We start from the raw sequence: 14542 nt of genomic DNA, 5'->3' as shown, positions 1-14542 counted from the left end.
TAATGATTTCACAATTCTTTTTTTTTTGTGAACAACTCTATTTTTGTTTTGAAGGATTATTTTTCTGAATATTTATTATGGTAACTGATGTGGGTGGAGGAGGAATAAGGCATTGAATTGGAAGGAGGACAATAAGAAAAAAGATGAGGATATTTCAGTCCTTTTCATTTTTATGATTATTAAATTTAATATAAAAATTATTATTCTTTTTAACATTATTAAGTTAAACCAAACAAATTCATTGTAATCTTCTTTGCATTACATTTAATTTCCTGTTATCATATTACATTCTATTACCTATGATTCAATGAACCAAACAGCCCCTTAAGGATTCTATTAAATAGTAGTTAGAGCTAATATATATAATTAGTAAGAGTATTTTAAAGAAAATAACACATATTTATTATAAATAACTAACTTAACAAACTTTTTTAATCTACTCAAATTAGTCAACTAACTCTTATATTAAAGACCAAAGATAGTATAAAAATTACTTAACTAATATGGATAAATTAAAAAAGCCAAATAAATTAACTATAATAAATATGACATCTAATCTTCTGAAATATTCATATATAATATTAGGTGATATATCAATAAATAAGTTTAGTGAATTAGTATGTAAAAAAAAAATGATAAATATGAAAGACAAAATAAATTGTGATTTTATATTTAGAATTAGTATAAATGCAACCTACTAATTAGCTTCACATTAGGGATATCAAAAAGAGTATTACAGAAATAAATAGTTAAAATTATGATTGTTTAATAACTTAAAACTTTTATTCATACATTACTACTCATGTACATGATTGGGAAAATTGGGGAAAATTTCCCACTAAAAATTTTATTGGTGAAAAGAACTTAATTAAATTATATGCAAAGAAATTATCATACTCTAATTTAGATTCTTCTCACTGAGTAGTTTTTTTCCCAAAGAAAAGAAACTATAGTAACAATCTTCATCAAGTAGTTTAAAAATATTTTAGATAATGGACTAACTTTATTATGAGCAGTATATCAAAAGGACTATTATGAACATATTTTTTTTTCCATAAAATGTAAATGATATATCTTGCATGTGAGATTTGAGAATATGCCAGAACACTGTATGGTTACGTTGTTACACTAAACATTGACTATTGTTCTTAAATTACGAATTTCTTTTGGTCCAACTTTGCATTCCGAATTAAATTTGAATTATTTAAATGAATGAGCATATGATGATATATATATATATATATATATATATTAAGAAGCTGGTAATTTTTTGATTTACCAAATAAATATGTGAAAATATTTTTGTCTCGATTTCTGTAAAAATATTTTTAAAAAGTGATTTTTTGAGTAACCAAACACTTTTTAAAGGGGTATTTGGATGGAATAAAAAACTATAGTTTTAAAAGTGCTTTTACAATATGCGAAGTAAATATGTAGAGGAATTTGTCTTGTGTTTGCAGAAAGTGCTTCTAAAAGCATTTTTGGGTGCTTCCAAACACCCACTAAATCTATTTTAACAACGCAAAATCTAATTTTATTAATGCCAAAAAAAAATTTTACGTCCAAAGTGATAACACAAAATATATGAAGTTAAATAATTGCATAGTTAATTATCACAGGATCGATATAAAAAAAAAAAAAAACCGTAAGACAGTACACCTATTAGTTGAATAAAGAATCAATTTTTTTAATTAAAAAAATAGAAATATACCCAAATTTACCTCTTGTTAATTTGATTGGGGAGGAATAGAAGAGAGGGGAGATTTTAATAAGTTCAGTTTTTTTAAAAAACAATTGACATCTAAGGTTAAAACATTTTCATAAAGAACAGACGTAGAACGAATAAAGGATATAAAAATTAATTAAAAAATTCCAACTCCACCTTTTTTTCTCAAAAAAAAAAAAAATCTCGCGCTAAAATCTTTCATTTCCTTTTGTTCTCCACGTTAACATGTGATGTTATAAATGTTAGAAATGTCCACTCCTCCGTTACCCTCCCGTCAATGTGTTCTCCACATTAACATGTGATATTATAGATGTTGGAAATGTTTTGATGGTAGCAAATTAGGACGTATTTGTTTTGTGGGAAATATGAAATCTTTAAGATAATATGAAAATTTTTTCTACTTGAAATGTTTCAAAAATACTATCTCTGCTCTTTAATATAAAATTTAGTTTGACTTTCAGTTTGGTTCTAATTATAAGATCACAATCCACTTTGTCTCTTATATTTATTCTTTTTTTTCAAGACAGTCCTTGTAATAGTCGCATGTGTTAAAGGTTTCACAATATGGTAGTTCTAGCCAATACACATGATTAGTAATGATGTTTTAGGAAAAACAACACATATTTATTATAAATAAATAGCTTAACTAATTTTCTTATCATACTCAAATTAATTAATTAGCTCTTATATTAAGAACCAGAGATAGTATTTGTTTTTCTCAAAACCTCTAACTCTTTGTCTTTAATTATTCTTTACTAATGTTAAGTATTCAACTTGCATAAATATCAAATTTGATCCCGGTTAAAAAAAACTTCAAACTCTATTTAAGTTTAGTTTCTTGTGACGAGTTTTGACATGAGATTGCTCTTCCAGCACTCCATCCAAAACACTTGCATGCTTTGCATCTAAGCAATACCCACAAGGACTCGGAGAGTGTCATAAAGGCAGTTGCCTCACTTCTTCAACAATATTCAAATTAATGACGTTGAATTCTTGATATACTTCTATTAACACAGAGAAAAGTTCTAGAACCATGACAATTAAATATAATCACAATTAGGTTTGAGGAGCACAACAAAGGCCTCAAGGCTCACTCTTCTGATGCCTTCCCCTTGCTCCCTATGAGATATTTTACCTAGAAAATGTTAAATAAGTGGGGTGAGTACTAACGTCTCAGTAACCTAAAGTTTAACTAGGTACATACAAGCCATCACACACACACAATCAATATCCGGCATATACAACTATTAAAATAACTTGTAAAAATCATTAATTAGTAGGCAATATCACTAAAGTTCAAAATAATAACGTCTATATGCAATGGATGCTTGCTCCCTTATTACTCCATCCACTACTAGGGAAAAAAAAAACATTTAACAACACAAAACAACGGTAGTTAAGAAGAAAAACGCTATAGAAAAAAAAAACAGTGGTATTTTTGTAAATAATGCCATGACTCTTCATTTTTCATGGCGGTTTTCTTAATAACTGCAAAGGAAAGTTTCAAGTTATACCACGATAGGGTTCAGTTTTTCTTATTTTCACAGTTTCATATTAGTGCATCGTGATCTCCCTTTGCCCCACCACCACCGAACTGCCATCACCGGCCATTTTCCCCTCTTTTCTGCCGTTTAACCTCCTCCATTTCGCTTGTGGTTGCTTGTTGTCAATTGCCATTTCAACGCCCATCTTCTCACATTTGAATTATTTCTACTAAGTGAGTATCCTCTTCTTTCATTCTTTTTAATTTTTCTTGGTTTCTTGGATGTTTTGACCTTAAAAATCTATTGTATTTCAAATGGGTTGGTTAGTTTTACATTTTGATTGTCTTGCATTGGTAATTTTGCATTTTTTATGTGCTTGAGGTGTTGATTGGTGGGATTGGGTGTGAGAAAACCTCAATTCCTTTCTATATACGGCATTAGAAATATGTTTAAATATTTAAAGTTGATTAGTTTGAAGTTTTTGATTTTTTTAAATAATTTTTTGATATTTATTTCAAATTTTTGGCATTTTTTTATGTAATAAACTTGTGAATTTAGTAATAAATAATCTGTTCAGTGTTTTGTGATTTTTTTTTTTGTTATGAACTTTGATTGATGATAAAGTATTGTTTAAAATTTCATTGTAAATAGATATCATTTGTGTTCCAATTTTGGATTTAGAAGTTTTAGCTTTAAGAATATTTATCATTAAATTGGTTTGAGATTGAATTTTTATTTTTATTTTATTTGTTATATTTCTTCAAATTTATCCTATTTTTGTTTATTACATTGTTAAGTTAGTTTGGTTGATTGATTGATTTGTTTATTTTTTAAATAATTTGGGATTTGTTATAGGAAAAATTAGAATAGAGGACCTAAAGGGAATAATATTTTTACAAAAATTTACTTCTTTAAGTATGTGTTTTAATTTATTTTTACAAAAAGCTAAATTTTATATATAAATCTATTTTTATTTTTTTCTATGATATTAAATTAGAAGCAAGTGTTCGAAAAGAAATTATATTAAATTAATTTAATATTTTTATAAAACTTTATGCATGTTGAAATATGTTATGAAGAATAGTTTTAATTTTGATTTAAATAATAAAAGTAATTTTTGTTTAACTATTTTAAAAAACTTAGATATGTTTTTTTGATTATATAGTTTTATCAACATTTTCGCTCATTCACTATATAAAAAAAATTTTAGAAGTTACTTAATCTAATTTTTAAAAGTAATTACATATTTGATTTTTTATTATAATATATTTAATAAGACAAACAGGGTTGAGGAAAAAAAATAGAGATAAAGAATTTGTCCTCATCTTAGTGGTTGAAGAAAATTTTATTTTTGATTAAAAATTTTGAGTGCATTTTATTTCCAATTTGGTGTTTGTATATTTAATTTTTTATTTATGATCCTTTTAAATAATTATAATTTTAAAGAATCTTTATAATAAATATAACTTTTTTTTTTGTCCTTCACCTTACTTTTCTCTTTGTTATATATTTAAGGGGAAATTCTATCAAATTTTTTTTTAAAAAAAGACATTTCCTTTAATTTGTAATTAACTGTTAGTCAATTTTAATTTATTGACTAACACTTAATTATCTTATTTATTTCAATATTTGAATTAAAAAATTAGAATTGAGCTTGACAACTATGCTCATTGACTCCGTAGAACGATGGATCGTAGTTGGATGAAAACTAAGAGAATTAGCAAAGAATATGATGATAAGATTGAAAGGTTTCTTGAGTTTGCTCAGAGAAATGCCTCTAGTAAAAGAGATGGATTGTACTAAATGCTTAAACAATAGTCAGCAGAGTATTCCTAAGATAAAAGAGTATCTTATCTGTGATGGGATAAATTTAAGGTAAAATTGGATATGGTATGGAGAAATTAGAAAGACTACACTGTCTGGAAAGGAAAATGTTATTAATGAAGACTTCGGTGATAGAATTTCGGATATGTTTTGTGACATAAGGTATGAGTCCTCTACACAGTTTTCTCCCACATGTGAAACCTTCTGTAATGATGTAGAGACGCCTTTATACCCAGGGTGTAAAGATGATTACATAAGGTTAACAACCGTATTGAAATTGATGAACTTGAAAGCAAGAAATTGTTGGACCGATACTAGTTTCATAGAATTACTTGAACTGTTGAGTGATATGCTTTCAAAAGAGAATTCACTTCCAATGAATGTATAAGACAAAGAAAATTTTGTGTTTGATGGGTTTGGAATATGAAAAGATACATGCATGCCCTAATGATTGTATATTATTCAGAAATGAGTATGAAGGGTTGAATAAGTGCCCAAAATATGGGACTTCAAGATACAAAGTTAAGAAAGACGATGGTGATTATAATGAGATGACCAAAGGTCATCCTTTGAGGGTTCTATGGTATCTTCCAATAATACCACGATTTAAGTGTCTATTTGCTAATGCCACAGAAACAAAGAACTTAAGATGGCATTCTGATGAGAAAATATGTAATAGAAAGTTTCGTCACCAAACAGATTCTCCTTAATGGAAAATAATGGATAAAAAATTTCTTCAGTTCGGTAGTGAGCCAAGAAACCTTCGGCTAGGGTTTTGTATGGACGGAATTAATCCATATGATAATTGATTGAACCCAATTATTCTATGTTATTTCATATCATTTTAAGGGTTTTTATCATAGGTTTTGGCTCCTTTTAATGATAATTGTGCTTAATTTTGATTAAAAGTCCTTACTTTGAGTTAGTGTCTTTTTGAGGGTAAAATTGTCATAATTAGTTATTAATTGTATTCAATTGATTTCTAGGACAATTGATGCTTCAAATTGATGCTTTTTGTTGTAGGACACATGAAGATTAGAGCCAAGTTTGAAGACCAAAGCATTATACAACATGAGAGTTTCCAAGAAAATACTGTGCTGTGGCAAAAAGTCTGAAAATGTGCATCAGTGGCTATTCTGGAATAGTTCGCCGGGGCCAACTTTTGAGTTCGCCGGGGCCAACTCTCAAAATCTCACTACATTTCCTCTCTGGAATAGTTCGCCGCGGCCAACTTTTGAGTTCGCCGCGGCGAACCTCTTCGTATCAGTAACGTCAGATTCGGATCCAGAACGCAAAAATGGACCCTCTACTCATATGATCCGATCCAAATTGACCCTAAAAGCCCTTAGAAACCCTATTTTCGACCTATCACTCCATTCCATCACCTCCAACACCTCTATTCTCCCATCCTCTTGCCTCTCCATCTCCATCTTCTTCCCCATCCATTTCCTTCATCTTTCATTCACTCCATCTCAATTCCTTCCACTCCCAGCTACCATGGCCGACGGATTCACTTCAGTTGGAGCTTTTCTTGAAGCTATGGAGGGCTAGGGTTTATCAACTCTTGAAGAATGGTGGTGTGGCTTGAGTTCCTAAGCTTCAAAGGGGAGTTTAGTTTCAGTTTGCAATTTTTAGCTATGATTTATGGCTTTCTAGGTCTAGGAGTTGTAATTTCTTAGTTAGGAAATTGGGACTGATACTGTAATTATTGGTTAATGATTACATTTGTAATTTGGATTGATTGATGTTGAACTTTGTGCTTAAATATATGTGGTTGCATATATGCTTATTGTAACTCTTATTATTCTCTCCTATCTTGCATGGTTGTGTTTGGGTACTGAGTTGATTGTGTGTTACATTAAGCCAATTACATTATCATTCCAAATTTACACATTAGGGAAGCTAAACAAAGCTTTCATTAATGAGTTCATTAATGAAAGCTTTGGACTCATTGAGTTAATGAGGTTCTTATTAAGAAAACCTAATGATTTGTGAAACTCCCAATATTTTAAGTGAACTATGATTGCCATCAAAGCCATTTTCAAGAGATTTCATATCATTCATTTCCATTCCATCATTATTATCTTAAAACACCAAAAATATAGTATCTTAGGTTTGTTTTCATTGCATTTAGTTTAGGCACCATTCATTTAAGTCTTAAAAAAACCCAAAACCCCATTTCATTGCATGGCATGGCATTTAGTCTAGCTTAGGTAATTAATAAAGGCTCCCAAAAGTGAAACGACCCGAGTTTGCACTATACTGCATAGCTTGGATTTATTTTTGATTGAGAACCCCAAAGCGAACGACAATCAAAGGCTCTCTTTCAATAATCTTAGTAATACACACAGTGCTTGGTCGGTGCTCCTCATAATTTACAACTTGCCTCCTTGGTTATGTATGAAAAGAAAGTATATCATATTATCTTTGATGATCTCAAGGCCAAAACAGCCGGGGAACGATATCGATGTGTATTTGGCACATTTGATTGAGGATTTGAAGAAATTATGGGAAGAAGGTGCTAATGTATTCAATGCATATAAACAAGAGACCTTCAATTTACGTGCCATGATTTTCACCATGATAAATAACTTTACAGCATATGAAAATTTGTTAAGATACAGTGTTAAGGGGCATAAAGCATGTCCGATATGCAAAGAAGGCACTCACTATATGCGACTTAAACATGGCAGAAAGACGGCCTACCTTGGTCACATAAGGTTTTTTAGTTGACACCACCCTTACTATAGGTTGAAGAAGGCATTTAACGGCTCTCAAGAATATCAAATGCCTCCAATACTATTAACTGGAGAAGAAGTTTATCAACATGTAGAGGGAATTAATGTGGTCTTCGATAAAAGGAAGAAAAAGACTGCCGGTGAGAGGAATATATGAAAAAAGATCTATCTTTTTTTATCTTTCATATTGACAAAGTCTTGATGTGAGGCATAGTCTAGATGTGTGTTCGTGTATGTCCTATAGATCTACCCGTTGTTGATTGGAAACTGGAAACTGATATTCGAAAGAAACAATTGCTTAATTACAGTATTGATTTCGGGATGCATGTGGAGAAGAATGTGTGTGAGAGCCTTGTTGGTACACTTTTACATATAAGTGGAAAGATTAAGGATGAAATCAATATAAGACAGGAGTTAGTCAAAATTGGAATAAGAAAACTCCTCCACCCATAATAAAGAGAGGGTAAGAGGGCTTATTTACATCTAGCTGCATACACATGATCAAGGGTGCAAAAAATAGTCAGTATTATGGAAGGGAGGTCGATTTACATGATGACCACAATGACTTAGATGAGAAAGCAAATATATTTTGCACTTTACATGGAAGGATAAGTATATTATTGTATTTGAGATACACAAGTTGTATATATAGGATTATAATTAACATGGTTCCTATTTTGCAATTATCATTGGACCCTAATTGTTTGTGCCCTTTTTAATAACAAAGTCTACTGGTTCGATTCCCTTTATGGAAGTCCAACCGAAGAAATCAGAGATGTCATTAACACGTTAATTTATGTTTATATATTTATTACGAGTAAAGTTTATAAAAATGTGCTCTAATATCAATTTTTTTTATTATTGATATGGCTTTTCATAGTTTCAATATTGTGGCCACGAAGCAAAATAGGCAACCACCAACCTAGGTTCTCCCACAAGTATGTTGTTTTGAGCTAAATATATGCTTATAAATTTTTTTCAATAATCAAAGTTAATGTTTATAATCAAAGTCTAATATTCAATTTATTTCATTTTGTTAGTACCTTTGTCAACAAGGGAGTGTTGAATATAGATATTATATCATCCGCTACATGAATGATGTCATTGAAACATGGGTGACTGAGAAATTAAACGAGATAAATATAGGTTACATTGTATGTAATTCTTTAATTCTTTTCACATTTTTGATGAAGTTGACTAATGACTATGTTATTCTTTATTTACAGATATTCCAAAATGCCGTGCCATATCACATGGAGGAAATCAACTTGATGAGGGACACTTTGTCAACAATATTGCTACAAAATTTTGAAAATGTAAAATAGTTAGGTCATTCCTCACAAAGTTCATTGTTAGATTATTAACTAATTGATTATTTGTTGATATATTACGTGATTCAATAAGAATTGGATGTTAGTGTTCACATATGGTCATCTTCAAAATTGTTTTGCATATTCTGCTCTGCCTAGATTTGAGTCTGTAAACTGCAGGGAGATAGTAAAAGAAATTCGCGTAGAATTTTTTTTTTTTTAAATTTTTTTAACGGTGGTTATTTGTATAACTGCCGTGAAAAAGTAAATTTCAATGGCGGTTTTGTAAATAACCACTGTGGAAAATTGAACTTTTCACATAGATTTTGTATTCAAAACCGTCGTGGAAAGTCAATTTTTCATGGCGGTTTACAACTGCCGTGTTTTATTCTCTTTTCAACTTCGATAGTATCTACTTTGCCTCCAAAACCATCATAAAAAACCTTAAATAAATGCCGTTAAAAGCCTTTTTCCTGACAGTGATCCAACCTTATTATGCTGACTAAAAGCATAGGTTTATCCATGGTCTGGCCCACACATTAGACCAAGCAAAGCTACTCTAGTACTCATGATGTATCCGGCCAAAGATATGGAATGTAAGCCCAGACTATAGCTCCCCTTCTTAATAAACAAACTGGGAGATGTCACAGTCCCATATTCTCCTTCTACAAACTTAGTTAGCTAAGTATTAAGGAATGGGGCCCTAAAAAAAGCCAACCACTGTGTACGTAGTGGAGGCAAATCACATGATCACAAAATATCATATAAACTAGTATCATAGTCTTCTCATCCTAATCACCGATACGTGTCATACATATGCAGTAATACTAGTACAAGCATGCTTAAAAGAATTTAGAGTATCACGTGAATTGTTAAGAATGAATTACAAGCATGCCTGAAAGAAATAAACTACTTATGATTTCATTTCACATATATACACATATACAACATGCTCAACTTGATTTAAATAACAATGATGAATAATACATTGATATTCATTTCTCTTACCATTTGTAGCCTCAATAAGTTGTAGACCAAATAGAATTTTATATACTCATACCTATATAGTCAATTAAACAAACAATTTGCATACACATGAAAAATCCCAAGTTACCTATCCTCCTTCAATTTACAAGCTAAGTGATCAAATTAGCGAATCCAAGCAGTTAGATCTCTTAGTGAGAGTCTACAAAAATCACACATATATGAAAACATTAATTTATAATTTGAAACTACTGAATTTATGTTACATACTAAAAAAATTAAAAAAAAATTTGTAATTAAAACAAATATATATGGAAATAAAAAAAATTTTATTGTTATTAAATTAAGTTAAGAAAAAAAAAACCAACCTTTCCCCTGAATTCGGCGGGAAAGCTTAGGTCATTTAATGAAGAATGAAGAAAAATTGGAGAGGGGTAGTTAGAAGATGGAGGGAGATAGAATAAAAGAGAGAGTGGGAGATAGAAAATGAGAGTGAGAGGTAGAGAGAAAAATCAAGAGAGTGAGTGAGAATTTTTACAAAGTACATACTGTCTGAAAGATAAGAAAATTTAGGAATCATTTTTATCAAATTTTCTTCATACATATTTCCCATATATTTAGAATTTTATATTGATAGTATTATTATAATGTTTAGAGAAAATTTTGCGATTTGAGTATGGACTAAGTAGTGAGTTTTGACAATATATGACAGTAGAAATTTAAAGATACATTATTAATGCATTTTAATCAATTTATATTTGTTCTTTGATTATTTTGAGAATTTTAAATTAAGATTTTAGTTGAAAAATTTATTATTCAAGACATATAGAATGTTTTTCCCAATTAAATTGAAGTTAAATAACTGATTTGGGTTATTTAATATATTATTGAGGTTTCTATCAGTTTGAATGTTAAATAGGTTAAAGATATATTGTTGAAATAATTTTTTTTAAGCTTGAAAATTAAATTATAAATTATAAATTTTCTGAAAATAAATAAAGTTAAAGTTTATTTATAATTTAAAGGAGTTGTTTGGGTTCAAGATAAATTTTAAATGAGGCTAAAATAAATAATTGAAATTTTAATGTGAAATATTTTGACTTTGGGTAATAGATATATATACTAAAGTTATTAAATTTAAATATTGTCTTGTATGAAAAATTTTATTCCCAAATAATATTATATCTACTATAAATAGCTAGATTTGTGAGAGTTAATATATTTTTGTAATTTTAGTTTAGAGGGTAGTCTTAGAATTTTAGAGCATTTTATAATAGTTTTGAGTTTTATATTAATAAATATTTGTGTGCAATTTTATAGACTTTTGTTGAGAATTTTGGAGTATTTTGATTATTTGTAAGCTAAAAAGTAATAGGCAACTCTGAAAATTCTTTCATGTACATGTGAATTATGTATGACTATATTATGGATTTCCTAGTTTTTATTATATCATATTGAAATGATTGTTTATATCATGGGTTTTCAAATAAATGTTCTAATAGATTAGTTTATTTTTGTAAAGATTTATTACTATTAATTATGATCAATGTTTAAATATATTAATAGTTTTTTAATTATGATGAGTTGCTATTAAATTGTTAAGACTCTTGTTAAGATGAGAAAATCTCATTTCAAACTCTCTGATGCTTTCTCCTTCATTCATCCTTATTAGCTCATATTCTGGTGTGAGCGTGTTGACGTTGGCTTTGCTTCCCTCCAGTGGTTCCTTCATAAGCCACTTCTAAAGCATCCCAAACTTTTTTCGCTTTTTGAAGATTTGACACTCTGAAGTACTCTTTTGAATCAAACACATTGGTAAGTATATGGAGTGCTTTGTTGTTAAACTGTACCATCTTTAGATCAGCTTCGGTATACTCATTTAGCTACTTTGAGACTCTAGGTCCTTCCATTATTTTCATTGGAACATAATTACCATTTTAGACCACATTCCATATTTCTAGTCTAGCTGCTCTAATGAAGTTTTTGATCTTCATTTTTCACAATGAGTAATTTTCTCCATTAAAACTAGGAGGTTTAGTGATGGAACCTATTTCAGGTAAAACACATTCTCCATAACTAGCCATATGGTCTTTTCACTTGAAACGACTAGATTCCTGTAGATAAAGTAAGTTACTCTAATACCAAATGTTAGTATGACTGAATGCCTAAGAGGGGGTGAATTAGATATTAAGCAAATTATGAACAATAAAACAATAAAACACAATTAACATAAATAAAGCAGAATAGAAATGATATTACCTATCGCTTGAAGGAAGAGTAGGAGAAAATACACAATGGATTTATACTGTTTCGGTTCAACCTAACCTATATCTAGTCCTCATGCTTTACGTGAGAATTTCACTATATTTCTAAGATTCAATAAGCTCCTAGTGCCATAGTATAATACTCACCTCTATGCCAAAAGCAACACCTAAGGCAAAAGATTAACTTGGATAAATAACAAGGCTTTTTTGACTTGGTTAGTATTTTGAACTTATGTGAGTCAAATACTCAGTATTAGTGAAAACATTTAAAAACTTATGAACTAATTAAACAACTCTTTGAAAAATGTTTAACGGTAATAACTTTTTGAAAACATTCCATTCATCACTTAGATTAATTAAGTTTCCTACAAAAACAAATTCTTCTCTAATTTTGTTATCATCAAAAGATTGGATTTAACATGTATATACAAAAATAGATAAAATTCATAATAAACATATGGGGGAAGAGTTAGCAACCTGACGTCTATTGAAGAGAAGATGTTGAAGTGGTTTGGACATATATGAAAAGAAGGTCATTGGAAGCATTGGCGAAGAGATATATATCAGACAGTATAGAAAGCCATTTGAAAAAAAAAACAAAAAAGATAAAAATTGAAAACAACACTCAATAAAATTATGAGAGAATCCTAATTAAATCCAACTGAAATATTAAAATCCAAATTTAGGCCTACGCATTTAACAAATTTGGCCTAATTAAGAAAATTTTAATGTTGTTAAAAGACTAGAATACCTTTTTATAGTTAAAAAATATTGAAAGCCGATGTGGACTTGATTTTGATTTTTATTATTTTAATTCAAATTAATTGAGATTTAATTGTAAATTTTTATAGATATAGATAAGTCATTTTTGGGCAAATTGGCGTCTGCCCCAGTCAATTTATTTTTCCATCCATCCAATCAAAAGAAGGGAAATTTATTTAGTATACTAATAAATTCATATTAATTACTAGTATGCGTTTCTTTTCGTAATTAGATTATAAGTGTTGGAAAAAATAATGAGATTATAAGATATAGCATTATGGAAACGTAGCAAATCACCTAAGAAATAAATGACAAATTTGATGCCAAAATCTACTGAATTTTTTTTAAAAAAATTAATGTCCTATTTTTTTAACTAAAAGAAACAAATTGTCGTTCAAAACATTATTAATTGAGTAGTCTTTGAATCAAGTAAAAGGTCTTCGTTCCCATAAATTTGTCGTCAATATATTAGAGTCAGAAGAGAATACATGCTTGCGTGTACAAATATAGAGACGCAAATGTAAAGATAATTAACGCTTAGTAAATTTGAAAATAAGCAACTAGAGAAAATGCATATTTGTCGGAGCAGATCCTATTACGAAGAATTAAAATTAAAATAGAACTTGAAATAATAATGTAAAATGCCGCAGAATTCTGAAACTTTTCTACCTCACAAATCTGATTCAAGAACGTGTAGGACAAAACTATCTTTATAAATAAAACTTTTTATAAAAGAGTTAAGGTGAAAATTTACTCATGAAGTTTTTTTGCCAGAGGCACCAAGCCCCATGAACTCTTTTACATAAAATTTTTAAATGGTGCAAAATACCATGGCCTTTAAGTCAATTAATGTTGACTATTTAATAAACATGTCAATCAAGAAAATGGTGCAAAAATATATCTTAACTTTTGAAAATGGTTAAAAAACACACATGAAGCTTCTAATGAACATAGTATTTTTGCACCATTTTAAGAACTTGATATGCATTTTTGCACATTTTCTTGACCTATATGTTTGCTAAAAAGTCAATGTTAGTTGACTTAACGAGCATGATATTTTTGCATTATTTTAGAAACTTCTTGTATACTTATGCACTCAAAAAAAGTTTATGATGTTAGGTGCCCGTTACGAAATACTTCATGAGTAAATTTGCCCTTTAACCCTTTTATAGATAAATATTATATAATGCCAGGTTCTCATGGTTTATTTTATAAAAAATATTATCTTTTTAATTATGAAGGGACATTTTCGTTTTCTTAACAATATTCATAAATCTCTAATTAGGCATCTTGACCTGATTAAAAGTTTCTTAAAAGTGTAGGCCTTAATTTGAATTTTGGCATTTCAACTAAATTTAGTTAGAATTTTCCCTAAAATATAAACATATCTTTTCATTAACAATATAATCAAATATTTAACTCTCCATAGAATACAATGATACGAGGTGAC

Source organism: Neltuma alba, unplaced genomic scaffold (genome assembly GCF_004799145.2).
Source record: "Neltuma alba isolate B1F8T4 unplaced genomic scaffold, ASM479914v2 tig00013632_pilon, whole genome shotgun sequence".
Lineage (NCBI taxonomy): Eukaryota > Viridiplantae > Streptophyta > Magnoliopsida > Fabales > Fabaceae > Neltuma > Neltuma alba.
This window is presented reverse-complemented; position numbering follows the sequence as displayed.